Genomic DNA, 17335 nt, shown 5'->3' with positions numbered 1-17335 from the left:
ATTCCTACCTTACAAAGTTAGTTGGGAAGTGTCCCTGCCTCTTTAATTTTTTTGTAAGAAACTGTGAAGGACTGGCATTATATCCTCTTTAAACATTTGCTAGCATTTACCAGTGAGGACACATGGATCTGGCTGGGCTTTTCTTGTGAGAAATTTCCTAATTACTAATCCAAACATATTACTTGTTGTATGACTACTCAGGTGTCATCTTTCATCATGAGTCAATTAAATAATCTTTCTAGGTGTTTGTCCATTTTATCTAGGGTTGTTTACATTTTAATTTTATTAACAATAGTTGTAGCATTTAATAGGTTACAGTGCAACATTTCTATACACATACACACACACAATATGTACTGATCAAATCAGAATAACCAGCATCTCCCCTTTTATGAAATTACTTTATAATTGGAACCTAGGGACTCCTGTCTTTCATTTGCTCATAAAATGTATACTATGTGATTGTGAGCTAAAGTTACCCCATTATGCTGTGTAACACTTGGAATTAATTCCTTTATTCTAACTCAAATGATTGAGTGCAACAATCCCACTACTGGAATCTCTTGTACCAAAGAGATACCTGCTGTACCTTATTTACTGCAGCACTGTTCACAATAGCCAAGCTTTGAAATTGACCAAGGTGTCCATCATCAGATGATCAGATAAAGAAAGTGTTGTATATATACATAAACAATACTATTCATCCATTAAAAGGAATGAAATCCTGTCATTTACAGCAAAATGAATGGAACCATAGGACATCATGTAAAGTGAACTAAATCATACACAGAAAAACAAAGAGCATGTGATCTTCCTCATATGTGGAAGTTAACAAAAAAAACTCAATCTCTCTTCTTTTCTTAAGTTGACACATGTTCATCAGTTTTGTTGGTCTTTTCAAAGAACCAACTTTTTGTTATGTTGATTAAAAGGAAGATTATTTATTTATCTGAAAGGCAGAATAGCAGATCTGAGGAGAGAGGGAAAGGGAAGGGGAGAAGGGGGGAGAGAGAGAGAGAGAGAGAGAGAGAACCTGGAACTCCAATCAGGTCTCTCACATGGGTGTGAGGGTCTCAAGTACTTAGGCCATCTTTCATCGCCTTGCTAGGAACATTGGCAGGGAGCTGGACTGGAAGTAGAGTAGCCAAGATTTGAATAGGCAATCATACAAGATGCCAATGTCCTAAGCAACAACTTAGCCATCTGCACCACAATGCTGGCCCCTATTCTTCTGTTTTTCTATCCTCTACATCATTTTTAATACTCTGATTTTTGCTAATCATTCTTCCAGATTTCATTGTCTTAGGTTGCTCTTGTTTTTATTTTCTAAGGTGGAGGTTTAGATTATTAATTTAAGATCTTTTGTCCTTGTTAATATAGGCATTTGCAGATAATTTCCCTTTAAGTATTGTTTTAGTTTAGATATATCTTATAAGCTTTGATATAACGCCTCTTCATTGTCATTCAGCAGAAAGTATTTGCTCACTTCTCTTGTGATTCGTTCTTTGACCCACTCTTTATTTAGGAGTGTGGTGCTTAATTTCACTTTTGTACATTTCTGAAATCTCCCTCTGCTGCTGGTTTCCATTTATTTCTGTTGTAATCAGGGAACTTACATAAGTTTTTTCTTTAACAAATGCTCCTAAGATTGTTGCAAATCTTTGTTTCTTTCCAGAATTCTGGAAAAGTTGATTTTTATAAGTTTTTGTGGTGTTTTAATTACTTTTATAAAAGGGCAAGTCTACAGAGGCCTGCACTTCACCATTCTGGAAGTATTGCCTTCTAAGTCAGGTTATATTTTATGTCTTATAAAAATCATCTCCCCATATACATATACCTACTCCCATTGTTAAGGGAGGGAGCAGAAGGATCAGACTCTTGATTCACTCACTCATTCATGTTTGAATTGGTTCATTCAATAATTTATACATTAATCCAAGAGGCAGCTCTGGTAAATGGTGAGCATGTACAGTAGAGAAAGGCACAGTTGTTCTTGAGGCACTTCCATGTCCTTGCTTAGGGTGAAGATAAGTGTATGAATGGCTAATCCAAAATGTCGTAAGAAGAATGCTATAAAAGGGGCCAAGATGGTGATTACTACAGAAGGATAAAACTTGTTTTGCCTGCAGGTCCAAGAGGGTAATGCCCATGATGGACTCAACCCTATTACTGACCAACTTGGATATTTTGCATACTTGTCAAACATTTACTTTGGAATGTACCTAGAGATTAAATGGTCATGTCCATAGATCCAGCACATACTCAAGCCTCACGCCTGACACACAGCAACTGCTTTGTACGATACACAAACATGAAAAATCTTACTTGTCACCATGTATCAGGCAGTCTTTGTCTTACTGGTGGTTTCCATTTTCTTGTGGCTTACATCACTGACCCACATGCCAAGACAGCTTGAAGGTTGGTAGCAACACTGTTTTTAAATTTTTTTTTCAGTGTGTCACACCAGCATGACAAATCTGTCCTTTCCTCTTGGAAATCTGTCCATTTCTCTCAGAAATGGCACAGAACAGATGAATCTTTACTATAGTCATGTCCTTTGATTTCCCAAGCTACATCTGCTGTCTTCTATCAGATAACATTTTTCCAATGGCTTCCCAAGCTATTACAGACGATCATCCATGGAAGAACTAGCCAGATTGCTTTCTGTAGTGTCATCAAATCTGAAAGCTGAGGGCTTTTTCCACATTCCCTAGTTTCTGGATTCCATCAGCAAGGCAACAGGAAATGAAAAAAAAAAAAACTGAGATTTTACTTTACCTATTAAATCTTACCAGGCTGACATTTTCCTCACATCTTACACTTGAACTTCTGATACTAGAAAGACTATTTACTAAAGACTTACTATGCTAAGCACTGGAAAAGCCACTTAATCTCCATAATTATTACTGCAGGGTACATGGTGTAACTCCATTTTACAATGAAGAACCAGAGGTACACAGGCATTGAGCAATCAAAGTCATGCAACTACTAAGTATCAGAGCCAAAATCTGAATGTATTCCTTGCTTAGTCCAAAGCTCATGCCTGGCCCATCATGCTATACAGCATTGTCTCTTGTTAGTTATCAGAGCTGATGGCCTTTAAAAATCACCTATTTGAGTGATTTTTGCCTTTGCACATTAAACCCATGAGAGAGCTCTCTTAAAACACCAGTGTTCCTCCTCACATTCCGTGTTCTAATGTCTGGACATCGTTTTTTTTTTATTCTCCCAAAATTCCCAAACTGATATTAATTTATATTCAGGGCTGAAACCAACTGAGCTAATCTAACTCCCTCAATTTTGAGGGACAAATTTGAAGCCAAGAGATAGAGACTTGATCAAGAAAAAGTTATTCAGAGGTAAGACTGAGACTAGAACTTAGGTGTTATGATTCCTCTGCCAGGATTCTGTTGTAGAGCAGTATTTCCAGGCACATTAAGTTCTCCCAGAGCTTAGGAAACCTATGAAAATATGACAACCACCATCAACAGTCTATTATATTCTAGGATCATTTTAAAAGATGGTGAAAGTATTACACAGTGTAGCAGCTTCCAAAATGTATCTCATTCATTATGGAACTACTGTTTTGTTGGAAAAATATCAGATATTTATTGAGGATCCTACAATGTGCCAGGCCTTGTGACAAGAACTTACAATATATTAGGCCCCAAATATCTTTTTCCTCTATCCTAAGTCTGAACAGAGGAGATTGACTGTCATTTGGAAAGAGTTATACAGCCCTATTTTGCAATTGAGAAAAATGAGGCTCAGAGTTAAAGTCATTTTCTGGTAAGCTGCAGTGTCACAAAAGAAAAACACAAAGGCTTAGAATGGAGGAAGACTTAGATTCAGATCTCATTACTACTAATCACTAGCCATGTAGTGTTGGGCAAAAGATGAACCTAACCCTGCCAATACTTTCTTTATGTATAAAACAGGGAAAGTAATATTCCAGGCTCAAAAAGATATTTGAACAAATGCATCAGACAATACAAGAGGAAGTACCTGGCAGACTCAAAGTGAATGGTAAATTTCTCCTTGTCTTCTCCCATACCACTCCAAATTCCCCTTGGGACCAGAGCCTAAGGCATCTGCCTCCCAGTCCGGTGAGCTCTGTAATCATCGCACTTCCTCCTATATCAGACACTACTGGCTAAGGCAAAAAAGCAGCAATCAGCAGCACCACCGCCTTTACCCAAGACTTGTGAAAACACAGGGGTTTCGGCGGGGGGAACTATCTTTAAAGTCCTTTTGTGACTTTGTCTGAAGTGGAGAAAACACAGACAGTGTAGCTTAAGAAATGTGAAAAATGTCCAGCCAAGTGTCTGAGGGAATCAGAAACCCAAAGAAGGAAGATAGCACCATGTGAGCAGACACAACTTGGGTAGCAATGAAACCCAAATGGGATTTCAAGTTCAGTCTGCAACCAAGAAGCCAAGGTTAGACAGTTCATGTTGGACCAAAGAACCTAGAGGACCCAGAAAAACAGTCCCATTGAGATACTCACCAAGAAGAGTCCTTACCCCTATCTCTCAAGCAGATGTACAGTGAGGACTAGTCTAGGGAAAAAGAAAGCTAGATGTTGACTTGGAGAAAACTGTCCTGCTCCCCAAAATAAAAGAATGATTATTACTGCAAGTTGAGGGATCATTTGAAGAGATGAAATATCCTTTACCCCATCTCACTCCAGTATATATCATGATAGCACAATAATAATAGATGATGTTTACTGGGGCATCTATACATACCAGCTATTATACTATACATAATTTAGCCTCATTTAATCTTTACAATAAATGAATGAGGTATGAATCATTATGCCTGGATTATAGAAGAAAACACTATGGTCCAGAAACCTTAATTCTTTCCAAGACCCATATACAGTAAATTATGGCTTCAAGATTTGAACTCAAGTCTTTCTGACACTAAGACTCTAAGACTACACAAATAGTTTCTTATAGTGAATGGCAATCCCCTATGACTCAACTCAGAAAACCGTGAGTCATCTTGGATTTAATGTAATACACTTCTTCGATATACCTCACCTACCACTGCCATCCAATCAGTCAATCAGTGACTAAAATCTGAGAATTTCATTGCATAACTAGGTCCCCCCAACACACACACACATAACTCACATAGGCACATGCATAGGCGCATACACACAAAGAGGAAAGAGAGAAATAATTTTGCCTTCAAAATAACTGCAATTGTCTTGTTCAAATATTTCTGCTTCTTGTCTGATCCTCTCCAGTCCATAAATAACACAGGAACAGAGTAATCCTATGTAAAACATCTGCTTCTGTAACTCCTCTTCCTTTCAATAACTTGTCATGGATTATAGCAGTGGTCCTAACTCACTGATATGTGGAATCTTTTGGGGACCTAGTTAACAATGCAGAGTTCTGATCCCATCCCTACTTAGCCCAGACTTCTAAACCTGAAGTAAAGGGGAAATATGAGGATCTATCACTTTATTAAGTGACCAAATGAAAACCATTTGGCCCTCAAAATATATATTCAAAGCACTAGCATGGCATTCACAGCTTATTTCTAGCTCCTTCTCTCACCACCACTGTAAGCCTTTTCCAGATCATCTTCAGTGATAGGTAGCACTCTGTTGCAATTCCCCAATCTAACCCTGCTGATTCGTGCTCCTGTGTCTTTATTACACTGCCACTCCCTCAAATTTGAATGACTTTACCCTGCCCCCAACTATCTGTTTACTTTGCCACATCATCTAGTAATTCAGGTCTCAGTGCAAGAGGCCACCATTTACTCCAGGAAGCCCTGCCTGACTCTGCATCCCATAGTAGGATATGATCATGTCTGCACTTGTACAGTCTTCTTTTAAAGCTCCTATAACTTTATATCGCAAATGATCCATGTTCACGTCTAGTTTCCATCCACCATGTGATCGCTATAGATGGATTTCCAGCATCAAGCTCAGACACTGTTTGTGTACTTCCTGCTTAACTCTTCTTCCTCTTTACTTTCGCCCTCTTCTCACTCTTAAACCAGAGAATAAAGTTTGAAAACAACCATGTTACCTCTCAAAGAGTATCTTAATTCGAAGGCCAAGACTGATCCTAAAATTCCAAGTTCTAAACTAGGACACAGCTAAACTACAACAAACAAAAACTTATCTTTTATTTTTTCATAATATTTATTTGATTGCTGTACCTCTCATATCCTGGCCATGGAGTTCTTCCTCATATCAAAGCCAAAATCCCTCAGATTATTTTTTTCTCTGTCTTCGGTATAATTGAAGAACTGCTTGTCATACTGCTACCTTACCTTACACTTTTTTCTATTAAATAACGGAGATGAATAAAATTTAATCTATGGTGAAACCTGAGAAGGAAAATATGCCACAGTTGGAACCCTTTTGAATTAGGTAAAAGTGAAGTGGTAAGAAGCTCGTGGAACTGTCACTCTTAGATAAACACAGATAAACTGTTCAACTTGATGAACAAGCTCTTTCCATCCTGCAAGTGATCATGTGGTCTCTGGCACAGCACTCTACTATTTCTTCTTTGCCATAATGATGAAGAGACAAGTTACGGCCAGACAGAGCTTGCTTTCCCTTATCCCTGGTCAGTGCTTTGGAATCTGCCTTAGTATACAAGACTGCAAGGTGAGGGCCTGAAAGTCCATCACAGATTCTGAATCACAAATTCACTGCATGACTGCAGATCGATCACTTTTGTCCCTCTCGGCTTTCTCATCTGCTAAAACTCATGTTTGTAGAGTTCGAGCACATTAAGAACAATGCATGTGCATTTATCTCATGGGGTCTCCACAACCCTCTGTGGAACAAACTGATGAGTCTAGGGAAGCATGGGAGGTTAAGTGACTAGTCTAAAACGGAGCAGCCAGGAAGTGGCAGGGCTGTAATCTGAGCTCTTTAACACACCAAACTTCCTTCTGATATCTACGAAATAAGGGGACTGGATTAGAGGGCCTTTAATTTAGCAACAACAACAACAATGTGTACCCAGGATTTCATACATTTAAAAAAATGCCTTCACTTTCATTATCATCCATCTGGCAATAAAAATATATTTGTTACCCGCCATAAGCCAAACACCTGTCAGACTGAGGATACAGTGACAAACAAGTCAGATAAATGACCTGACTATCCTAAGGGAGCTTCCATTTGGGCTGGGGGGTGGGGTGTAGAAAACAAGCATTGCAAGGGTTGAAAAAAAATGTTTCAGAGACTGATAAGTACAGTAGAGTAAGGGGATACTGAGTGGACAGTACCATTAACTCCATTTCCAAAAGAAGGCAGAGAAGCTAAGTGACTTCACCAGTGATCAACAGAGCTGGGCCTAGACCTCACAACTTTTGACTTCTGTGCTCATTCCATTCTTGTTGACTCGCTCCTGGCACTAGTTTTCTGGGATTTCATAATTAAAGTCTCCACATGACTGACTCCTGATGACTTGGTTCAGTAAGGCCCTATCTCTGAAGGAGGATGAGACTTAGACTAAATGTTTTGTAACCAGGTGATGGAAGCACCGGGCACTTAGCCTTCAGAACAGGATCAGGGTGTCCGCTGGCTCGCTTGTCTTTATCAGTTAATTGAGAATAGCTGGGACTTGTCTGGTTCGCGGTTCTCTCCCCAGTGCCTAGCATATGGCTTGCCCCTTAATTAGTGTCTGTTAAATATTTATTAAATCTATGGATGCATGAATGAATGAACAAACCAATGAGAGAACAAATTAACACAGCTTGCAGAAAACTGGATAGGAATGCTTCTCACAAAGGAAGCTAAACTATGCGCGGCTGGCGCCCCACTCCCACCCCCACTGAGCTTCAGATGCTTTCTTCCTGGGAACAGGCAGGCAAGGCAAAGAGATAGGTGGGAGTTAGCAGCCCAGAGGGAGGAGAAAGGAAGGTTATCATACAAGAATAACCAGGCCAGTTGAAATCGAACTAACTGATCCCATCACAAGAACAGTTAGAAGACAAGTTAGAATTTTCTTCCCCTCTCAGCATGGGAAACTTATTCTTTGTGCCCTGTACTTTTCAGGCAAAGAAGAAATGGCTCTGAAATGTAGTGGTTTCTACCTCCTGAAACATTTGGAAGGTTTAAATGCAACATTTTGTCCAATGAGGGCTACAGTGGTCTGGAAATCATTCTTGGTGCTAAGTAATTTTGGACTGTCTAGGGCTGCTCCATTTTCATTAAATTTACTATTTACATTGCCTAGATGCTTATGCAACCCACATATTAAAGACAGAGTAGTTTCTGAACACCTGCAACTGACTTAGATGGGCAAAGAAACAAGTACTCCTGGAAAGGAAGCTTATATTTATTAACAACTACCACATACCAGCACTGCAATACCTATAGCCACACTTATTAAGTAACTACAGTTTTCTGAGAAACGGGGATATTTATAATATGTACCTACACAAGTTAATCCATGTCAGCTGTTCAGCACAATAGGTAACAATTAATATTTCTGTGCTGAGTAGCAAAATCCACTTCTACCATCATCATTAACATCACCGATTTGCAGTTCTATTTTAGGTGCTTTCATATCTTTCACATCAATTATCATACGTAGCCTACTGACGATATTGGGTGGTTGAGATTACCACCTCCATTTGACAGATAAGGAAAGAGGCATAAGAAAGCATAGTATGTTTCCCAAAGTTCTGTAATTAAGAAGAAAATCTCAACAATCAGAAGCTAGATGCATCTGACTAGTCCTTGGTGGTGGTATCACACAAGGCCAAAATAAAACCTTACAGCTAACAACCAGTAATAGATGCTGAGAAATCCTGATTGATTTACACCAATCTCATCTATACACCAATACTAAAAGCAAGCATAATTAAATTTTGAAAGTCTAATTTTATTCCCTGAGAGTATAAAGGTGGTAACTAAAGCTGAAAAAATACAGTGTTTGTATCTCAGAAAGGAAAAACATACTTTTATAGAAGTGGAAATCAAAACAGAGTTTTATATATGATATGCAAAATGATAAAGCTCATTTTTTTTACATCGAAAAACACATTTCCTACAAGGAATCCCTCTGACCACAGAACTGGCATTTTATAGATTTGCATAAATAAAATTGCCACACTCTACATTTGCTACAGTTGATTGTCTACTCAAGGCTTCAAGCAGCCATTTGAAAGGTGGCAGCTGACCCCCTCTGTGGTCCAGGGACACAGAAAGGAGCGGGCTGCACACCTTGTATCTTGAGGCTGTGATAGGTAACACAGTTATTAAAATGTAATTTGAAAGAAATTCACAAGTGAAAACAATAGAGATTGATGTAAAAACATGGAGGAGGGGAGTGCTAGTCTTTTCAAACAACTTTATTAAGACATAATTTATATAACATGAAATTCATCCATTTGAAATGTACCATTCAATGGTTTTCAGTGTATTTACAGAGTTGTGCAAATATCACCACCATCTAATTCCTGAGTATTTTCCTCAGGTTAAAATAAAGCCCTATACTCACTTTTCATCCTTCCTTCCCTGCAGCCCCTCTGAATCTACTGCATTTCCTGCTGCTATAGACTGGTCTGTTCTGGATATTGCATATAAATGGATTCATAAATTAAGTGGCCATTCGTGACTGACTTCTTTCACTTAGCATATCCATGTTGTACCAATAATCAGTGCTTCATTGCTTTTAATAGAAGATAAATAATCCATTATATGAATGTATATTTGAATTGCTTCTACTTTTGGCTAATATTAATACTGTTGTTATAAACATTTGCTTCCAGGTTTTTATGTGGATGTATGCTTTTAATTATTTCATAAATAAACCTAATGTAATGAAATTGCTGATACCTGTACACCCACGGATGAACTGTCATAGGGTAGCTATGTTAAGCTGTTTATGGAACTCCCTGAGTGTTTTCCAAATCAACTGCATGATTTTTTATTCCCAGAAGCAGTGTATGATGGTTCAGCTTTCCACCATTCTTGTCAGCACTTGTTATTTTCCATGTTACTACTATTTATTATTATTATTATTACAACCATCCTAGTGAGTGTGTAGTGGTAGCTCAGTGAGGTTTTGGTTTTCATTTTTCTGATGGCTGATGATACTAAGCATCTTTTCTTTTTTTTAAATCTTCTTTGGACAAAGATCTATTCAAATTCTGAACTAATTTTTAAATTGAATTATTTGTCCTTCTATTACTGTAAGTTATTTATAAATCCTCCAAGCAAGTTCCTTCTTAGATATATTATTTGTAAACATGTTCTCCCATCCAATAGGTTGTATTTGTACTGTCTTGGTTGTATAATTTGTAGCAGAAAAGGCTTGTCTTCTGGCCTAATATATGGAGTACTATGGAGAGTGTTTCATGTTCACTTGAGAGGACTTTGTGTTCTGCTCTTGTTGGGTGGAGTGCTCAGCAGATGTCTATCAGGTCTAACTCTTTTACAGTTATTAAAGTATTCTATTGCCTTGCCAGTCTATCTACTTGTTCAATCCATTACTGAAAGTAGCATTTTTTTTTTGACAGGCAGAGTGGACAGTGAGAGAGAGAGACAGAGAGAAAGGTCTTCCTTTTGCTGTTGGTTCACCCTCCAATGGCCACCGTGGCTGGCGCGCTGTGGCCGGCGCACCGCGCTGATCCGAAGGCAGGAGCCAGGTGCTTCTCCTGGTCTCCCATGGGGTGCAGGGCCCAAGCACTTGGGCCATCCTCCACTGCACTCCCTGGCCACAGCAGAGAGCTGGCCTGGAAGAGGGGCAACCGGGACAGAATCCGGCGCCCCGACCAGGACTAGAACCCGGTGTGCCGGCGCCACAAGGCGGAGGATTAGCCTACTGAGCTGTGGCGCCGGCCAAAACTAGCATATTAAACTCCCCAACTATTATTGTTGAACTGTCTACTTCTCTGCTTCATGTAGTTCAGCACTCTGTTTTAGGTATTTATACATTTACAGTTGTTTTATCTTCTTTATGGATTGATCTTTTATTATTGTAAAATGTCATGTTTTAAAAACGCTGGTAATAGTTTTTGTCTTAAAATCGATTTTGTCTAATATTAGTAGGAGCCACTGTAAGCTATCTTTTCTTTATTGTTACATGTACTATCTTTTCTATTCCTTCACTTTTACCCTATTTTTTTCCTAGAATCTAAAGTGAACCTCTCTCTCTCTCTCTCTCTCTCTCTCTCAGATATTTTAAGGCAGGATGACAGAGACAGAGAGAAAGAGACCTTCCACCTACTGGTTCACTCCACAAATGGCTGCAGCAGCCAAGTCTGGGCCCAGCTGAAGACAGTATCCTAGAACTCTATTAAGATCTCCCATGTGGGTGACAGAGGCACAAGCACTTGGGCCATCTTCCAATGCTTTCCCAGGTGCATAAGCAGGGAGCTGGGTCAGAAATGGAGCAGCTGGGACTCAAACTGACTCTCAGATATGGGATGCCGGCGTTGCAGGCAGCAACTTAACCCACTGTGCCACAAGGCCAGCCCTCATGTTTGTTTCACTTTTTTCTGTGGATTCCATTTACCACATGATATCATTTTTATATTCCAATTTAGTTTTATCTAAATTTTATTGTCATTGTCATATGTGTTCCATTTTCATGTCATGGACCCAACAATATAATTTTACAGATATTATATGATGAAATTAATGTTAATAAGAGAAAAATAGACAAGTGTAATTCTAATTTTGTCATTATTTACATAATCCAGTTTAGTAGAACTCTTTGTTTTTTGTCATGCAGCCTCCAACAGGGGTGAGGAACCATTTTTCTGCCAAGGCCACTGGGATATTTATAACTTCATTCAAGGGCCATAAAGGAGGAGGGAGTAAAAGAAGGAGGGTAGAATAAAGTGGGAAGTATCATTATGCTCCTAAAACTGTACATATGAAATGCATGAATGTTTTTGCCTTTAGATAAATTTTAAAAATTAAAAAAAATAACCTGCTATAGATTTATTGAGTCCTGCCGGAGGTTGCCTTGGCAGTGCTACAGCAAATGATTTCAGTCCTGATGTTTCCCATTCCTGGGACTGTAGTGTCACTTCTTTTCAGTAGTTCTTGCAAGGCCCATCAACCAACAATAAATTCTCCCAGCTTTTGTTTACCTGAAGATGTCTTTGTTTCATCTTTTCTTGTAAAAGATAGTTTTGCTGAAATATATGATTGTTGCTTGACAGTTTTATTCTTTCAGCACTTAGAATATGTCATCAGACTGCCTTCTGGTCTACGTTATATTTCCAACAAGAAGTCAGCTGTTAGTCTTATTGTGGTTCGCTTGTCAGTTTCCTCCTGCTGATTTCAGGATTTTCTCTTGGTATTTGGCTTCAGCATTTTTACTATGTGTTTGAGTGTCAATCTGCTTTTTCCTGCTTAGCTTTTTTCCTTCTTTTGTGTGAACATGATTGTTCTTCATCAAATCTTGGAAGACTTTAGCCATTATTTCTCCAAATATTCCCTCTGTTCATTTCTTTCTCTTTTTTTAATACTTCCATTACAGATATATTGGTATACTACTATAGTGTTACACATTTATTTAAACTCTTTATTTTTCTTACATTTTTTCTGTCCTTTAAAATGCATATTCTATCAATCTATCTTCAAATTTTCTGAATCTTTCTTCTCTCAACTCAAATCTACTTAAGTTTCTCTAGTGAATTATTACAATTTTCAATCCCAGGTTTTCCATTGCTTATGTTTTATAATTGCTGTCTCTTTATTACTATTCTCTAATTGGTGAGAATTGTTATACTTTACAATTTTGGATATGTCGCTTTTAGTTCTTTGGATATATTTTAAATAGCTGATGTAAAGTTTTAATCCAGTAAGTTCAACGTCTCGATTTCATTATGGATAGTTTTTATTGACTTAAAAAAATCCTGTATACAGTTGTGGGCATTTGGTGCAGTGGTTAAACTCCCACTTCAGGAACTGGTGTTGTGGTGCCAGCAGGTTAAGCCACTGCTTGTGATGAGGGCATCCCATATCAGAAATCCAAGTTTGAGGCCTGGCTGCTGTGCTCCCCAAAACAGCCCTAATTCTCGGGTCCCTGCCACCCATGTGGGATACCCGGATGGGTTTCTGGGCCCTTGGCTTCAGCCTGGCTTATCCCTGGCCTTGTGGCCATTTGGGGGAATGAACCAGCAGATGGAAGATCTCTCTTCCCCTCTCCTTCTCTGTCACTCTTCAAAATAAATAAACAAATCTTTTAAAAAAGTAGCACTTGGGAGACTCACATTCCATACTGGAAGGGCTGGCTTGAGTTCTGGCTCTATTTCCCCATTCCAGCTTCCTGATAATGCATACTCCAGGAGGCTGCAGCTAACACCTCAGTTATTAAAGTATTCTAGTTATTAAATTATGCTCAGTTATTAAAGTAGTTTTGTGCCTGCCATGCACGTGGGGGAGCCAGATTAAATTCCAGGCTCCTGGCTTCAGCCTGGCCCAATCCTAGTGGTTGTGGGCATTTGGGAACTAAATCAGTGGATAGAAGATCTCTCTCTCTCAAACCAACCAACCAACAAACTAAACAAATTAAATAAATATCCTGTGTATGGGCCATATTTTTCTCTTTGCATGTTTCATTTTTTAAATTTTATTTAAGGTCTACAAATTTCATGTATTTCATATATACAGATTCTGGAACATAGTGCTGATTTCATGGATTTTAGTTAAAAACTGGATTTTTACATCCTGTGTGTCTTGAGGAACACTTTAAAGCCTGCTCTATATCCTGCTCAGATTTCTCCTGAACACAGCCTAGCATAATGTATATATATGGCTTTCCACACACCCAGTAATGAGTGTGATCCCACAAAAACTCATCTTAGCTTTCTCTTTCCCTGGATCTCTGGAAACCAGAGTCTGGTTGGTCTATGATTTGCCTTATTGCTACCAATATCATGGAACTACCAACACATTCTTAGTTTCTCACCACCAAGATAGCTGTTTTTTTTTTTAAGATTTATTTTATTTATTTGAAAGGCAGGGTTATAGAGAGAGGGAGAGACAGAGAGAGAGGTCTTCCATCTGCTGGCTCATTCCCCAAATGACCTCAATGGCCGGGGCTAGGCCAGGCCAAAGCCAGGAGCCAGGAGCTTCTTTCAGGTCTCCCACGTGGGTGGCAAGTTGCCCAAAGACTTGGACCATCCTCCACTGCTTTCCCAGGCCCATTGGCAGGGACCCTGGATCAGAAGTGGAGCAGCTGGGACTCCAACCGGCGTGCATATGGTTATGCCAGCACTGCAGGTGCGGGTTTTAACCCGCTAAGCCACAGCACCGGCCCCATATCCATTTTTTTTTATAATGTCCTTAACATGGACTTTTCCATGCTTTGTTCCAACTAAAGTTACTCATCTTCAAGAGAACCGTGGAGCTCTCCATCATAACCACCTGCTCCTCCTGCCCCCAAAGAAATTCTGTGTCACTACAGTGTAGCTAGAGTCAGAGACTCTGCTTTTCCCAGAGTGACTAGCTCCCATGCTCTACAAAAGGACCCTGAAAATGATGGTATCCCCTAGTCTTCTTGGCTTGCCTTTCTCACTATGGAAGCTTCATCTTATATATGAGTTAGGACAGGTATATTCAGGGCTCCCATATTCTTCACTTGTGACTCCTGGGGCAAAGCCTCATTGAGAGGAAACTGGATGAAGAAAGGGATTTCTATTTCTCTCTGCTGTGTCTGTTTAGAATAGTGTTTCTGCAATCCAACATAAGAGATTGTAAGAAATATTGGTGACCTGCTAATGGGGTAATGAAACTGTAGTTTCAGAATAGAAGTTTGAAGGAGAGGGAGCTCTCATTTTTTTTTTTTTGATTGTACACATCTGAAGATCTGCTTCTATCACATGGAGTTAGATGTGGCAATGAGAGCAGGTCATGGTTCAAATGTTCTTACTGACAGTAGATTTTATTGAATAAGAGCATCTCCTTTTGCTGTGTGCCCTTTGGACACTTTCTGGAGACTTTAAATGTTTGTCTTTGCCGCTGTTAACAGTTAACTTGTTGCTTCCCTAGGTAAAGTGTCCACAAACATCCTTTATCTGCCATTCTAGAAATTCTGCTTATAGGAACAACTTTGATATAGAAAGACTGGAACAGGATTCACAGAAGTTATAGACGTGATGCTTATGGAAATTTGGTTTGGTCAAGCAGGCAAATGGACAAGAAGAAAGTTGCTCCATACAGGGAACATGTGCAAGGGGAAGTATAAAAAAGACTGGAACACTATGCATGGGTAGTAGAGATCACTTGGCTGCAGTGAGTAAGCCAGGCTAGAAAACTGGGACCCCATCCTACAGGCAATGAGGAGCCATGAGGGAACTTTAGAATGGGAAATGATCTGAGCATATCTACATTCAAGACAGGTCATGCTGGCTAAGTTCCCAAACAATTTAAAAGGAATTAAATTTAAACCCAGCCTTTGCCAAAACAGAAAAAAGGAAGGTGAGAATGAAGTTATTTGCCAAGCCAATATGTTACAATTTTCATATCTATCATACTAAACAACTACTTAATTTCTGCTAAGATAAACCCACATTTCACATTTATAGCTAACATAGCTAAGGAAGCAAAAAAAAATGGGCATGATCCTTTGATTAAACTATTTGTAAATTTCTTCACCTAAATATCCAAAACATATATGTAATTTATATTGAAATAACACATATAAAAATAAAAACAAGTGCTTGTTTTCAAATGCATTGTATATAGTCTTTAAAAGAAATCCCATACCGCAGTTGATTAAATATGTATTTCTAATTAATGAAGTTCTTTTTGTGAAACAATCTAAACTAAGTAATCACTAGAATATCCAGTATATATTTTTACCCTTAGCTTAATGTGGAAAGTTTAGAACCCATTCCCTTCTTTGAGACTAATGTTTTTCCTCTGAAAAGGAAGATAAAAAAGATATGTGGACAAAAGTATTGAATTAGGTAATGACTGACGTCCTTTCTAGCTTTTATATTCATAATTAATTAGCCTTTCTGGTAGAAATATTTCCAGTATATGATTTAAATCAAACCCACCTAGAAAACCTTCAAAGCCTGACCTCTAAACTCTAAAGCTTTGAAGAGAAAAGGATGATGAATTTAATTACAGTATATCATTTTAATTTAAGAGTATTGGATAGCAAATTTTGTAATCAAAGTTGAAAGTTAAATTGGGAAAAGTATTTGTAAAACATGACAAACAGCCAAATTCCTGTATATACAAAGAGATCCATAAATCAATAAGAAACAGATGAAAAGCCAAACAACACAACAAACGGGCAAAGGCCAAGAACAGGCAGTTCACATGGAAAGAAAAATAAATGGCCAATAAACTTGTGAAAAGACACTCATTTTCACTTATAATTAAAGACAGACAACTTAAAATGATGACAAACTGTTGTTTTACTTATCATTTTTAAAATATTAAAAAGCTTAATAATATTCAATGTTTACAAACTTTTGACAGGGAAAGTAGTAATATTTACTAAGACTTCAAATGTATGGATTCTTTATCCAGCTATTTAACATCTGACAATTTTGTTCAGAAGCATGTCAATCAAGATATACAATTATATTAACTAATAATTAGAGTGTTTAGTACACTACTTAAAACTTATAAATACCTAAGTTCTCAATGTACATTGTTAGCTCAAAGTAGCTCTACAGGTTAGAAACCATTATCATCTCCAATTTTCACATGAGAACTCTGAGGCAAAGGTAAATTAAAAAACTTGCCTAGGGTCACACAACAAAGAAGTGACTGCACCAATATTGGACTCAAAGAAAACTGGCTCAAGGGCCATTCCTTTTAAGTACCCTATATACTGCCTCTGGAGAGTGCTAAATTAGCTTTTCTTACAATATCAGAAATTTCAGACAAAAACCTCTGAATATTCATTAGAGGAGTAGCAAAATAAATCAGAACACATCCACATCCATACAACTGAAAAATATTCAACTTTTAAGAAAATTAATCCAAATCTCTGTATAATGATATGGAAAGATATGGAAAGTATATTAATTTAGTGCACAAATCAAGTTGAAGAACAAATATAATAGCATTTATGCAAGAATATGCATATATTTAATTATGTAAACATATTTAATATGCACAGAAAATCTGTGGAACCACACACAAGAAATTGGTCACTATAGTTACCTCTGAGGAGTGAAATTGTGGATGAGGTGCAGAGAATGGATGAAATCATAAGTAAGACTTTTATAATTTCATACCCTTTGGTTAAGTTTGATCATCTTACTATAAACATGTGTTACTTTTATTATGTATAAAAACCAACAAGAAAAATCAAACAAAGTTTAAGCACCTTACTGAAAGTTCCCATTTACTGTTTCCCTCTCT

General features: G+C 38.1%; 1 protein-coding gene and 1 long non-coding RNA gene across 2 annotated transcripts in view; one reads left to right on the top strand and one right to left on the bottom strand.

Moving 5' to 3' along the window:
• The window catches only part of LOC149119632 (uncharacterized), a 28255-nt gene extending 16293 nt beyond the window's left edge, over positions 1-11962 (top strand). The window contains exon 3 of the long non-coding RNA XR_016227758.1: positions 9512-11962. This is a non-coding gene — a long non-coding RNA (uncharacterized LOC149119632). The remainder of the gene's footprint in view (positions 1-9511) is intronic.
• Positions 1-17335, bottom strand: part of AR (androgen receptor) — a 187898-nt gene that overhangs the window by 104263 nt on the left and 66300 nt on the right. The gene's annotated exons all lie outside the window — the stretch shown is intronic.

This window comes from Oryctolagus cuniculus, chromosome X (assembly GCF_051225735.1).
Source record: "Oryctolagus cuniculus isolate XC-2025 breed Fujian yellow rabbit chromosome X, ASM5122573v1, whole genome shotgun sequence".
NCBI classification, from domain to species: Eukaryota; Metazoa; Chordata; class Mammalia; order Lagomorpha; family Leporidae; genus Oryctolagus; species Oryctolagus cuniculus.
This window is presented reverse-complemented; position numbering and strand designations above follow the sequence as displayed.